Source organism: Anoplolepis gracilipes, chromosome 1, assembly GCF_047496725.1.
Source record: "Anoplolepis gracilipes chromosome 1, ASM4749672v1, whole genome shotgun sequence".
Taxonomy (NCBI): Eukaryota; Metazoa; Arthropoda; class Insecta; order Hymenoptera; family Formicidae; genus Anoplolepis; species Anoplolepis gracilipes.
This window is the reverse complement of record NC_132970.1, coordinates 4,250,344-4,263,830: the sequence shown is the minus strand read 5'-3', so window position 1 is coordinate 4,263,830 and position 13,487 is coordinate 4,250,344.

The following is a 13,487-nucleotide window of genomic DNA, read 5'->3' as shown; positions in this document are numbered from 1 at the left end:
ATAACACAAATCGAGGTATAAAAAATCGATAAAGCAAACATTTATATATTCCCCTGCATTCTAATTCGTTACATTCGCGAAGTGACAATCACAAAAATGGAAATTCACGAAGGCTAATCGAGCTTTTCTTATACAATAATGCGTCGTTATTTATTAATAAATAATGAACAAAGTAAATATTTCCGTATAAAAAGAGTTCTTAATGTCGAGTAGTAAGGCACCTTTCTTGTAATCTTGTTCGGTTTCGTCTTCTTTGCCGTTAAGATCTTTCCGCCGTTCCTCTCATGCGTAACATCAAACGCAACTTCTTACTATTTGGTATTCGAATTGCCACCTCCGGCATCAGTCGAAATTTCTTGCACGTATATCGCTAGATATTCATCTCGCTGATATTCAGCACCAAATATCACTCATGCCTTTTATGCGAAACGTCAAATTTCATTGAAAGTACAGAAAGCTAGGTTGATTGAATGCGTAGGAATATGTCCGATCACGTGCATTGCCTAAAAATATGTAAACAGAAAATATTATTCCCGTACTTTTTGATATTATGTGTGTCATGCAGCAAGAGTATATTTTTATACATTTTTTTTAACACTGCGTACATTTTTAAATGCAATCATATTTATTGATCAATAACACTTTTTATAATTAATGAAAAATATAATTTTCTAACATTTTTGTGCAAATTTTGGATAATTTTTGGATCAGTATCATCATAAATCTTTTAATATTTTTATTTGCATAGATTGTTACGCATACTATTGCCATGTAAACATACTCAATCTCTGAGCAATAACGCCAATGCAAACTTTGGTATGCGTATAATACATCGCGTGCGACGTCGAGCATGAAATCCTCGCGTAAACGTATGTATAACTTTCGTTGCGATCTGTTACGTTAACGTGCGGTGTTTCTGCATATCATCGTTGTAAGGAGGTATGCACGAGATGAAGCTTAATCAATACATAAAATCACATACAACATAGAATGTCACAAGATCATCTCATCAAGCATGAAATCATCACATATTTCATCTCTAGATTGTTTGTTAACGTTCATTAATTCTTATTTAGAATAGATATTAAGATGTCAGAATAAGTTTTAAATGATAGAGAGAATTATTTTTTTAACTATAACATTAATCAGATTTACCCAAGTGAACTTCAAGGGAGAACATTTACATCATTTACCTTTTTTTCAAATATTTATCATTAGTTTCTATTTAATTTTATATTAATTTTATTTTATCAAAATTTTTAAATTAATAATTACGTATTTAATATAAAAAGTTCTAAACTTTAAAAATAAATTAGATACAATTACATTTTTTTAAATTCAAGTTAGTGAAAATATCCATACATGTGAAGGAAGAATGTGATAAGGAAACACGAATTATAGAATTTTTAAATGATTATGTATATAAAGTACTTATCTATATAAAAAGTTGTTTAGTATTAAAAAAGCAACTTTTACGTCAATTAAAATAAAGGACACATTTTGTGCCATTACAACAAAGTATATTTTTACTAATGTATTACTGAATCCTGCACTTACTATAAATAAGGAAGCGCTTTTTTCTTTATTTAAACGTATTCAGTTATAAATCATCTATGCAGTTCCTGGTTTCCTCGTTGCATCAACGAGAAATATCTTTGTGAGATATTCATATACATAAGAGGATATGAACATGGAAGCGCACTTAACGGATAGCGATTATATATCTTCTTTATATAGCTGCTGTAATATATTTAATGTAGACAATATTTTTATTTATTGTAATATTACATCAATGTTTATAATAAAAATAAATAACATTATAAGATAAATTTTATTAAAATCGATATATAAAATCTCATATGAATTATAATCACTGATTTTGATTTAATTAATTTGCTTTCCACTATGTATGTTTAGACATAGTGAGAATATATTATAAACCACTTTTCCCCGTTAATTATTTATACAAAATTTTCACAGATCTAACGGAGGAAGATTTTACTTCTGCATATAGACAGTCATCTAAATACAATGTGTACCAAACGGATGCTTGTGTCAAATTCCGGAAAATGTGGAAGTGTGAGATCCGAAAAATCCATCAGCAAGCAAATGGACAAAAGTAAAAGACAGATATTAGTAATTTAAATGGTACTATTCTGGTGTACGAAGGTGTACTATCGGTTTACGCAAAAAGCTGATAACGCTATGTGATATAAATGCTATAGTTATTATTAATCTTTATTATATACTATCGTTTTTGGCATCTTCTAATCGTACAAGTGGGTCAGTATTTTCGATAACTTTATTAATATGTAAAAGTGTTGTAAAAAATTTGATACCTTCTCTAATCCTTCTAAAACTAAAATAATAAATCTGAAAAATAATTTGCTTGAATATATTATTTTATAATTACTTATTTTCGAGAAATTGATGCTGTTTGGAAAATCACGGACAAAAATAACCCATCAGTATGGAATAAGGGTTAATAATATAAACTTATAAATAAGTTATACACGATTTTATTTTATTATTACAAGATATGTTTACATCATAAATATCATTATCATGGAGTAATATATACAAAAATGCAAATTTTATTCACTACAATGCAATTTAAATTGCAATTTATAACAGTTCGTTGCGCGCCTGAAATATTGACATAAAAATTATCAAATCCTTGTTTAATACAAAAATGATACTCGAAATATTCAGAACATTTTTTTAGTCTCACAGAAAATATTTAGGTACTTTTTTTAATTGCAATTATACAATGTAACTGTTTAATTTTCCAAAAGAAATTCTTGTTATATATATTATTCATGTCTTATATACATTTATATGCTTTTAAATATTTATTACGATGATAAATTGCAAACTATAAGAATAGATAAAATTATTTCTTCATTTTATAATTAAAACTTTTTAAACACATAATTGTTTTCACTTAAATGTTTGTTATTAAAAAAATATTGCTGTGCTAGTTGTTTCAATCATCAAATATTACGCGACGATACTACTGAAGGAAAAAGAATAAAAGCGAAGAAAGATTTAGCAAGAGGGGATAGTTTTAATTTGTGGGCAAGAGCAGCGGCAACTGCCGTCTTATTGGCAACTTATATTGGATTTCTCTACTGGCTATGATCAAGGCTAGACTCTACAGTAGCCACAGTTCTGGACTAGAAGAACGATCGATCGTTCCCTTTGTCCCGTTCGAAAGATCCGCTGAGATCCTTATTCCGTCGGGACATGCTTCCTTGTTGCTCACGATAGCTCGCAATAACGTAGAAAAATAAAGCATTGGCATTTTTCTTCTGATATAATCTCTCATACTTTGAAAAGGCAAAAAAGTTTTCCACTCTTATTGCCATTAGAGTCTTCTTACTTCGTTTCAGAGGAAACCAGTATATCTTTAAAAAAGATGCATCTTAATTTTTTTTGTAATGTTTTAATTTAAAATAATCTTAATTTGTTTCTTAATTAATACGATTATATATTAGTAGGACATTTGTTAGAATGGCAAAAGGATGTCAATCAATAAATGTATAGGAAGGATTAGAATACAAAAAATTACTATTAATTATATAATGAAGGCAGGTTGTTTAATTACTTTTACTTAATACTCGTTATAAAAACTATTTTGACCCGTAAAATTAGTGATATAGTATAACAATGCTAATTTAATTTTCAATATTACATATTGAAATATTTTAAATGTTACATATTTCTACTTCGTCAGTGTTCTTTGCATAATTATCATTTAGTAAAAGAATGACGTTGGGACTATATGTTCGTCATATTAAAGGAATAAGCAACTCACATTTATATACATTTGGAGAAAGTTCTGTAATTCCATCATCTCTGCGAGCGATTTTATACATCTCAGCATTTTTGAAAGTGCGTGGAGAATTTATGTTTTATAATGAGCAGGCAAATTTGCGATTAACATTATAGAACTCGACCTGGTTTATGATCTGACAGGCTTTTTCTGGAAAAACTGCGATTGTTTGCTCTCGACATGTATCTGGCACTCGAGAGCAGTTGTTAGTTATTATAGCGATTTGCTTTCATGCAAACTCGGTTCTACTAAAACTCGATAATACCACAACAAGCCTTTCAACTCGATTCTCCGCTTCAAAGAGCGCATTCGATTCACTTTTTCGCCGGCATCAATCGATATAACACCCTGGCCCCTGGCCGTGGTCGCCTCCCGAGAGATCATTCCGTCGAGATTGTGGACGATTCGGGAGGTACCTTCGATCGTACCGGGAACAATGCTTAAGTGGCTGTTATCGCGTTTGAGCACAAGCCACAGGGTGTTCCTGACCCATTTTGGGCAAGATCCTGCGGGATGCAATAATGTCGTCTCCTCCACAAGAGCACGTACCTCGGTGCAATGTAATGAGAATTGCATTGTGCATTATCGTAAACGTAGCCGTTTCCCGAGTGTCCCCTAGGTAATTATCCGGCAGTTGGAGAGGGCTCGGACAAGCTGGTGTTGTTCGGAGTATTTCGGAAGTATCTCACATATACCTACACTTACACAATTTTGCTGATTATCGGATAGTTCGAAATGCACGTATTTTCTCGTACGTCCAACAATTTATATATATATATATATATATATATATATATATATATATATATATATATATTGTTATAATATATTTATTCGCGATACTTATTGCTTATAATTGCACCAAACGCAAACTATAATAGCATATAATAAGTTTTGACTTACATAGGAAACTTAATTGTACACCTAGATATAACATTTTGTGATATATGGGAGAACTTAAATTGACTACGTGAAGGGAGACTGATTGGTGCAGAGAGAGAGGATTGCCCAAAATTGAGAGTTATTTTTAACATTGATTACCACACGATATTCGTCGAGGGCTGAAGCTACCTACGTTGTAATATTCCCGCGGGAAATCTATTTCATTTCGTGCACGAATTATATGGCAAAACAAGCAAGTACGTCTTATCGTTTCGTTAACTCATTGCAAACAGCGTACTTTTTCATTACAAACGCAGAATGCCTCCGGATTAAATCGAATTAAATCGTACAGCAAATGAAAAATGGTACAGTAAATATTGCGCAATTTGCTTGAAATAAATAAAAGATTTTATTTAACGTTAAATCAAAATAAAAACGTATGCATGCTAAAATAGTGTAAAACAAGAATTAAATCAAATATAAATCAATCTACGCGCGAGAGAATCTCACGTTTGATACTCCGCTCATCGTTTTCCCCGGGGCAAACTTTACCGCTTTTCTTTCATCCGAACTTTCTCTCGCTTCTAAAGGGGAAGGAGGTAGATTTCGCGTTGGTGGTTACGGGATGGGACGAAGTACGAAACGAGTTCGAAGCTCGTTAACATGAGAAAGCACGCGGGATTGGCAAAAATGTCGTTTCTTCCGACCAAGAGAACAACGGGAAAATTACGTCCAGCCATTTAACTGCGACGTTTGCTTTCAACGGCTCGCCGCCGCGCCGCCGACAACAAAAGGCGAGCGGAATAAGCAGGCCTTTTATTCTTTCCGTAGATTTATGAATATTTGCGGAATAAAAGTATACCCGGGAGCGATATATATCGCTTTGTAAAACGGCCACCGACGTCGCGTCCCGTCGCATCGCCCGTTTGCAATGGCTTGCAGCGTCGCTATTCGCGCCGCATGCCATGCATCGAAGCGTACCAGTAACGATAGTCGAAGTCTACTCTATACACCGTCGTAGAAATTGGATGCAGGGATATAAATTCAGTCCATCCCCGTGCTATTCTTCTCCTTTACATCGAAACATTTCTGAAATTGGGCCGATGTTCGTAGAGTGTAACTAACGCTTCTTGCTGTCTCAATGTGCGGCGGACATTAGTTTTCTTTCGGGAATTCAATCGTATTACATAAATTCGGGAATATATGAAAACATTTTCTTATTTATTATTTCTTGTTCGCTAATATCAAGAATTCTGCTATTAACTTTTGCTAGTTAATATACATTAGTAACGGCACGTTTATAACGTAATATCCTCGAGCTCCTTTATTAAATAAATGTTGATAAATAATTTCATATATATCTTGCCTTTTTATTAAGCTTGGCAATTAATTATTTTCACGAGACGAATTATAATTTTTTAACAGAAAGTTAGAAACTATAGAGTACATAATGAACAATTTGAGCTTGTGAAAATATTTCCTTAATGATACTACGTAACATATTTGCGAATTGCGGGGAGTTCGCATGACTCGTATCCGCAATGTTCACAGTATTTGAAATTTGGCCGACATTACCGCCGGCTACCTTCCACGAACTTTCAAATAACATTCCTAAACATGAGTACATAATACTAGTGTAAATGCTCCCGCATACGGTGTGATGTTACTGTAATAGCCAACTGAAATTCCAAACGAGCTGACGGCAGTCGGGCATATAGGCAGCTTTAGTAACTTTATCGATACCTGTCGTCCAGAGACGGCAGTGAAATACGTGAAACATTAAATTTTAATGCTTTTTGATCCGTATCAACAGTTTCGGAACGAAAGTCACTTTAATCTAGTTCAGTGCACCCTGAATGGCGTTAGTGGACATTTCGCGATGTGAAATAGATGATTTGTGACAGGGAGACTTTTCTCGCTTTATATGATTTATATACGTGAGAATCTTTCGCCTATAAAAAACTATTATCATTATACGCGCGAAATTTTATTTTTCAATACTTCTTAAATAAATTCTATCGCATAATAAACATTTATCGGAAAATGTATCGGATCTCTAATTTATGTTACTTTATAAGTCTCTGCGCGATATTTTATGCATGTCGGATGTAATATCGTTTATCGGAATTATTTAACATTTCCGCAAGTTATCCTTGTTCCGAGAATAATAACAAGTCGGAATAAAAATTGCCGAAATAATACCGAAGGATTTATGTAAAACTAGGTCGTATAAATATACTCTTTCACAGTGTTGTAATATCGAGGTTGGATATTCTGTTCTCCGTCTGTCTTTTGTGGCGATCCTATTCAAGAGAACATGGAAAAGTTCTCTTTGTGCAGCATGAAATCTTCCTACTTCATCACACGAGAAAGATGGATCATAAGACCATCCACTATTCTCACGAATAAGTGATGGGTCACAAATCGTTTTCTTTTTTCTTTCAAAAATTGTTTTGACGATTTCTGAATATTCAAAATAAAAACATTAAATATAGGTAGATGTTTCTTAAAAAAGAATATTGTCTTTTTATTAAACAGTTATCTTTATTAAATAATACTATTGTTTTTGCGAACTGAAAAAGATGGGAGATGTTTTGATTTTGCTTGATATATTTTTCTATTTTTCCGCAGAACATATTTTCTGTACAATACAATACATGGATAATAAAATATATGTATATATAGATATAAAATATGTAATAAAATATATATCTGATTTTGCAATACGTAAATTTTTATTTATAATAACGTAAGATATCTGATGAATTATATTATCGCAATGTTCCTTTGATTTTATCTTCATTCTGTCTGTAGTAGAAATGTCAATTTTCATTTAATTTCACGACTCAATTTTTTACATTTGTCGCTTTTTGCGGCGCATTTTTTATAAATCGATTTTCACGAGAAGAACGCTCGCAGCGGACATTAATTCGAAAGATTAATTCTAGGATAAAAGCGGAGAAGCATGTCGTGAGAATAAAATAATCTGCTCTATAAGATACGAAATAATAGTTCGTTTCGTGTAAGACGAACCGCCATTTATTAGCAACGTCGCATTCTTAAGCGCCTCGAGTAACTCGATGCCGACACGTACAAGTTCACGAAATGAACTCACTCGTCTTATCCGCTGTCGTTCCAGTCGTTCTAAAACTAGAAATATGTCTTTCTCTGTGACACCCCCTTGTGGTATTTCTTTGCGCGCGCCGGGTGCAAAACTGTGATATTGAACGCTTTTTATTTCCTCGCTGTATCACAATTGGACGATTTGAGGCAATAATATCTTAAACCGTATAAGAAAGAAAACTTTGCAAAAATTCATTTTATTTTAATAATATTTCTTTATTATTGTCACAATTAATGTCATTGTTACAATTTTTATTATTATCACAATTGTCAATTTCTTTTTTTTTTTTTTTTGTATATATTAAATAATAAATTTAAAAGTTACAGACAATAATATTTTATATTGTATTTTATTTCAAACGATGTAACTTATTGTTTATTAATTACATATTAGTTTCATATTACAATTATTTTATACGAAACTCAAAGTTTATTAGGTCTTTCAATTATATTACGCAAAAAAGCTCGATTGTATTGAATTACGGCTATTATATTTTAACATAAAATCAAATATCGATGACACATGCAAAAAGATATGTATTTCCAAATTCTATTGTTCCGGAAGAAGCAATTAATATTTCGCTGCGTTGCACTGAACGAGCGTGCAATTGTGGTTTACCTTCGTATTTTAGTTTATTTATACGATGTCTGTTAAGTGATTGACTAGATTAATTAATCGAGCGTGCGGTCGCAGGTGACCTCTCGTTGATACAGTGCAGCTCGGTACCTAAATATGATCGTGGATGCGCTATACGCTATTGGTTTACAAGAGATACCGCAACCCTCGGAACAAGCATTGTTAAATCGAGGAAGCAATTTTACGAAAATCACGATTTGGTTGATTCGTGCGTCACGCGGACCGCCGTGTAATCCGTGGTTATCCGGTATGCTCGGTCTTTTCGCGTAATCCGTGCAATTATACGAGATCTCTCGGCGAATACCGAAAATTCCTCGCGGCTGGAAATGACAGAGCACACAATGGAAAAGTTTAAGTGGCAAACCAACGGCTCGTTAGCCGGCGCGGAATGCGCAAACAGAAAGTACCGTTTTTATTGAAAACGCTGGTTACCGTAATTGGATGTAAGCATTATTCGCGTATAACTTTATCCATACCTGACTGAGAAGTATTTAAATGGGAATAGGAAATGTGTAAAAAACTTGCGGTATCGTAACACACATACGAAGTGAGTGCCTCTCTCACGTACATAGCGGTGAAAATAAAATCTCGTTTGTTGGAATTAGACGGCAAACACGTTCAAATTCTCAGAATAAGTACGATATTTATAAGCGTCCTTTTTTTTTAAATTAGGTTACATTTTTTTCCAGAATAGAAATCACATTTTAGAGATGTGTATATCTCTTTTGCAAAGGTAAATTCTCTTGAAAGATAATATTACGAGGGGAAGTTAAAATTACATACAAAGAAAATAGTATTCTGCATATCTACTTTGGTACCGGCTGCAGCTGTGTTATTATTTAATGTTTCGGAACAAGAGTAGCTACGAAATGTCCCATTGGTAAGATATTGATATTATCTGTATAATTGAAACTTGCTTCGGAAAGATATAATTATTTCATTCCCTTCGGCATAGATCGAGTTTCGTAACGCGGAGCTCCGTGTAATTCGGCTTTCTTGCGGTAGCCGTGTTCACGAAGTTCCGGCAACAAGTTACAACCTTCGACTTCTAGCCCGGCAACTTTAAGGGTGAAGAACTCGAGACGCGCAATGTGTCAGACGCCATAGGCGTTCGCTTGATTCATGGTTGACTTCCTGCGGCGTGTAGGAATTGCCTGCCGCTAATCTAAGAAACTGATCATCGCGCATGCAAGCGTCGTGTAATTAACCGCGGCAGAGCTCTTCCGATGCAGACGATGTGCATGTATACGGCAATGAGCAGAGTGGAGACTACGCTAGACTGATGATTAAAAAAGTTGCCGTGACGTAATGCAAACTATTAAAAATCGATCAAAATATTCATCTCAGAAATCTTGCATTATTCGTGATATTAATTTTAATTATTTGAAACGCTAATCTGACCCTTTACGATAATCAAATCACTGATATAGAATTCTAAAGAAAAACGAATAGGAAAAGTAGAACGGAGGAGAGAACAATGATGTTAAGAGTGTTGGAGAGAAAAGGACGACAACGTGTCGCCGCGGTATCCGCGTACAAGAAGAGACGGAAGAAGCGATGGACGGTAGACGCTCGTCAGAGGGTGCATGCCGCCTCCGCGTTATGGCGAAAGGGCGGAAAGACGGAGAGGTATAGAGTGGGCTCACCCGGGCGCGACATGGTCGCCTCCTTTATCATAGACCTTGGCACTTTGCCACGTCGCAACGCATAATGAAGCAGCACGTTGGGCTTCGGTTATACTGGCGCCAGAGCTCGTGTTTTGCCTCACGGAGAATAGTTTATTGTGCCGCGCGGCGTCTCCTTTTGCACCGGCAGTTCTGCTCGCCTTGTCATGTATGATATTCGCATTGATATTAAGACCCTTAATGTGCTTAACGGCCGGATGGACCTTCTTTTGACGCGGAAGACGCGTAGCCGAAGCAATATTTATATCGAACGGACCAGATATATGCTATTTAACCCTTTGAGTCACAGCGGGTCACCTAGAGAACCACCTTTTTTTTCGTAGTTTTTTATTGTTTTAATTATTTTTTTATCAATAAATACCGGATTTTTTGTTTCTACAGAGTCTCTAGAACATCAATAAGTGTAAAAAAAATATGAACAGTCATTAATTGTTAATTGCAAAAATACATTTTCTATATATAAACAAACAGTCAAAATTAATACTTTTTTTTACAAAAAAATACATTTTCTACTAATCTATTATGACAATAAATACGGCAATTTTTTTATAATCCTAGTACACTCTAAAGTATTTTCAGAATTTTTTTAGATTTTCCACTGTATTGTTTTTATTAAATCCTTCTTTTTTTGAGAAAAATATATAAAAAACAATATTTTTTGTTCTAAATTGAAAGTAACAGTTGTATTTTTTTTAAAATTTTTTCTCTGAAGGTTTTTTTAGATCGCAGAATCTGAATCTAAAGGAAAAAAAATTTAATTTCCAAAATTTAATATAGGGATCCAATATGGCAGAAGTAAAATTTTGAAAATCTCGTCTGCCATATTGGATCCGCTATCTTGAATTTTGAAAATCTGACAACAGATTCGTAATCAACAACCCCAAAAACCCTTATATACCAAATTTTATAAAATACTGATAATTAGAAGAATTCGTGATTCAAAGAGTTAATAAGGGAATCCAAAAATTTTGATTTTAATGAAACTTTACATACATATAGAGAATGTAAATAAAATGAATTTAGAAATTTTCAATTGCTACTCAAAAATAATTTTAAGAAGTGAAACCATCTTATATGTAAAGCGGTTTTTTTTTTATTTCCTCGATATATTTTAAAAATTATTTGAGATAAGTATCAAAAAATGTTTTATATAAAAGTTTTATAGTAAAAACATCTCTATTTAATTATATTAATAACATTTGGAAAAAAAATTGAAATTAAATTTTATTAACATAAGTATTTAATAAAATTTTATTAAATAAAGGAACTTTTATTAAATAAAACTTTTGTTTAAAATATTTTTTGATAACCATTTTCAAGATATTGAGAAAATAAAAAATTGCTCTACATATATAAGAAATGGTTTCACTCCTTAGAATTGTTTTTAAGCAGCAACTAAAAATTTCTAAATTTATCTATTTATCTTCTCTATACGTGTAGTAAAGTTTCATTAAAATCAGAATTTTCGGGTTTAAAAAGTTTCCTTATATATCTTTGGCAATATGTGTTAAATAAATCACACTAAGGATTTTCTTGTAAAATTTTTTTATTATAATGTTGCGTTAGATGTTCCGTAATTAACACGCTTAGCGTGCAATAGATTCAGTAAAATTGAAGTGCTCAACAATTCTTTAGTAGCAGATGACCATTTATCATTAAAATTCAATTACATTTAAAATTCAAATACATTTAATTCATTTAAGTTCAAAAATAAATTTTTATTAGAATTGATAAACGATAATAAATAAATTTTGTGTGATATATTTAAAATCTTATAAATGAATAAAAACTTCAATTATAATAGAAACTATTAATGCCTGCTTAATATTGATATTAAAGTAGCTGTTATTTATCTTAACTTGATTTATAATATATAACTTTTTATTTTTGCAGCCTAGTCTTGTGCTACTCGATCATTTAGAATTAAAAAACGATCAATTTCACAATTTTTAAATAATAAGTACTCGATCAATCTAGATGTAACCATCCATTAAAAAATAATGACGCAATCAACGAATATCTTGGGCATTAAAAATATAACGTTCTGTGAAATTTAATATTGTAAAAGGCGATTCTATTGATTTAGATTGGCTGAAGTAACATTTGCAAATATTGTGAGGATATTAAAACTTTCTCAAACAAAGATGAACATTAATGTTCGTTTATCTGTTAATCGTCGGGACAGCAGCGGAACGTCATGGTTTGTTAAACCACAGTTATATCCTCTTTGTATTCGAGAGTGCGGTTATCGGTGGAACTGTAGACGGCATAACGAGAAGGTTATTATCCGCGCTGCTTAATTTATGCAAGTAATAAACTCATGGCGCCATTATTGGCTCTGTGGCTATACGAGCGCGGTGAATACACGTGGGTATTCATAAGCAACGAGTCTCGAAATTTCGATAGCTGCCATCCCGGATTAGCTTTACGTCACGAAGAATTAATACAGATAACAATTTACAACTTAGTTAGATATTGATCGAATTACTTTAAAATAATAAAAATTTTACAAACAAATACATATATTCCATTTCACTAATCCATTTCATATCATGATAATTCTATTTCCTTTTATTAATCAATTTAAGATAGAATATTAAAATTCATTCTCTGATATATTAAAATTATCAAGTATTTTGCAGAGTATAAGAATTAAAATAAAAAGAAGAATAAAAATATATAAAGAAGATAAAGAATACAAAGAAGATTAAAAAATATAAAAAAGAGTAGAGAGAAAAAAATAATCTCATTTATATAATGAAACTAGTTTGCTACTCATAAAAATATAAAAATATCTTGCACATTCAGAAAGATTGTCTAAAAATATATGTGCACATTTAAAAAGAGCATAATTAAGATTGTTAAAAATTTCTAAAACTTCTGTTCAAGTCAGATGCAAGCAATTCGATTTATGTAGTTTTCCATATAACATACCAGAACATATTTTGATAAGATGGATTAGGCTGACGGATTCGGGAAGATGCCGTAGCATCGTAGCCGTTTACCTTGGCGACCTAAATTATATAGCTTAGTCTCGACTACTACGAAAATGCTCGCGCGAATTTAATCGGAACTTTGCAGACGATCTAATTAAAAAGTAAAGGACCAAAAGTACTGCTCGGCGCCTGTTTTCAGTATTTAAATGAAAATTTATGACGTGAACAGTCTAATAATATCCGATTTATTCACATGTCCAACTTTTGATACATTTGAAACTGATTTTTCTAATAAAATGTATTATCAGAATTTTTTAACTATAAAACGAAGATTAAATCTATTGTATAAAAGGCATTGTATAAATGGATACTAATTAATTTAAGCACGA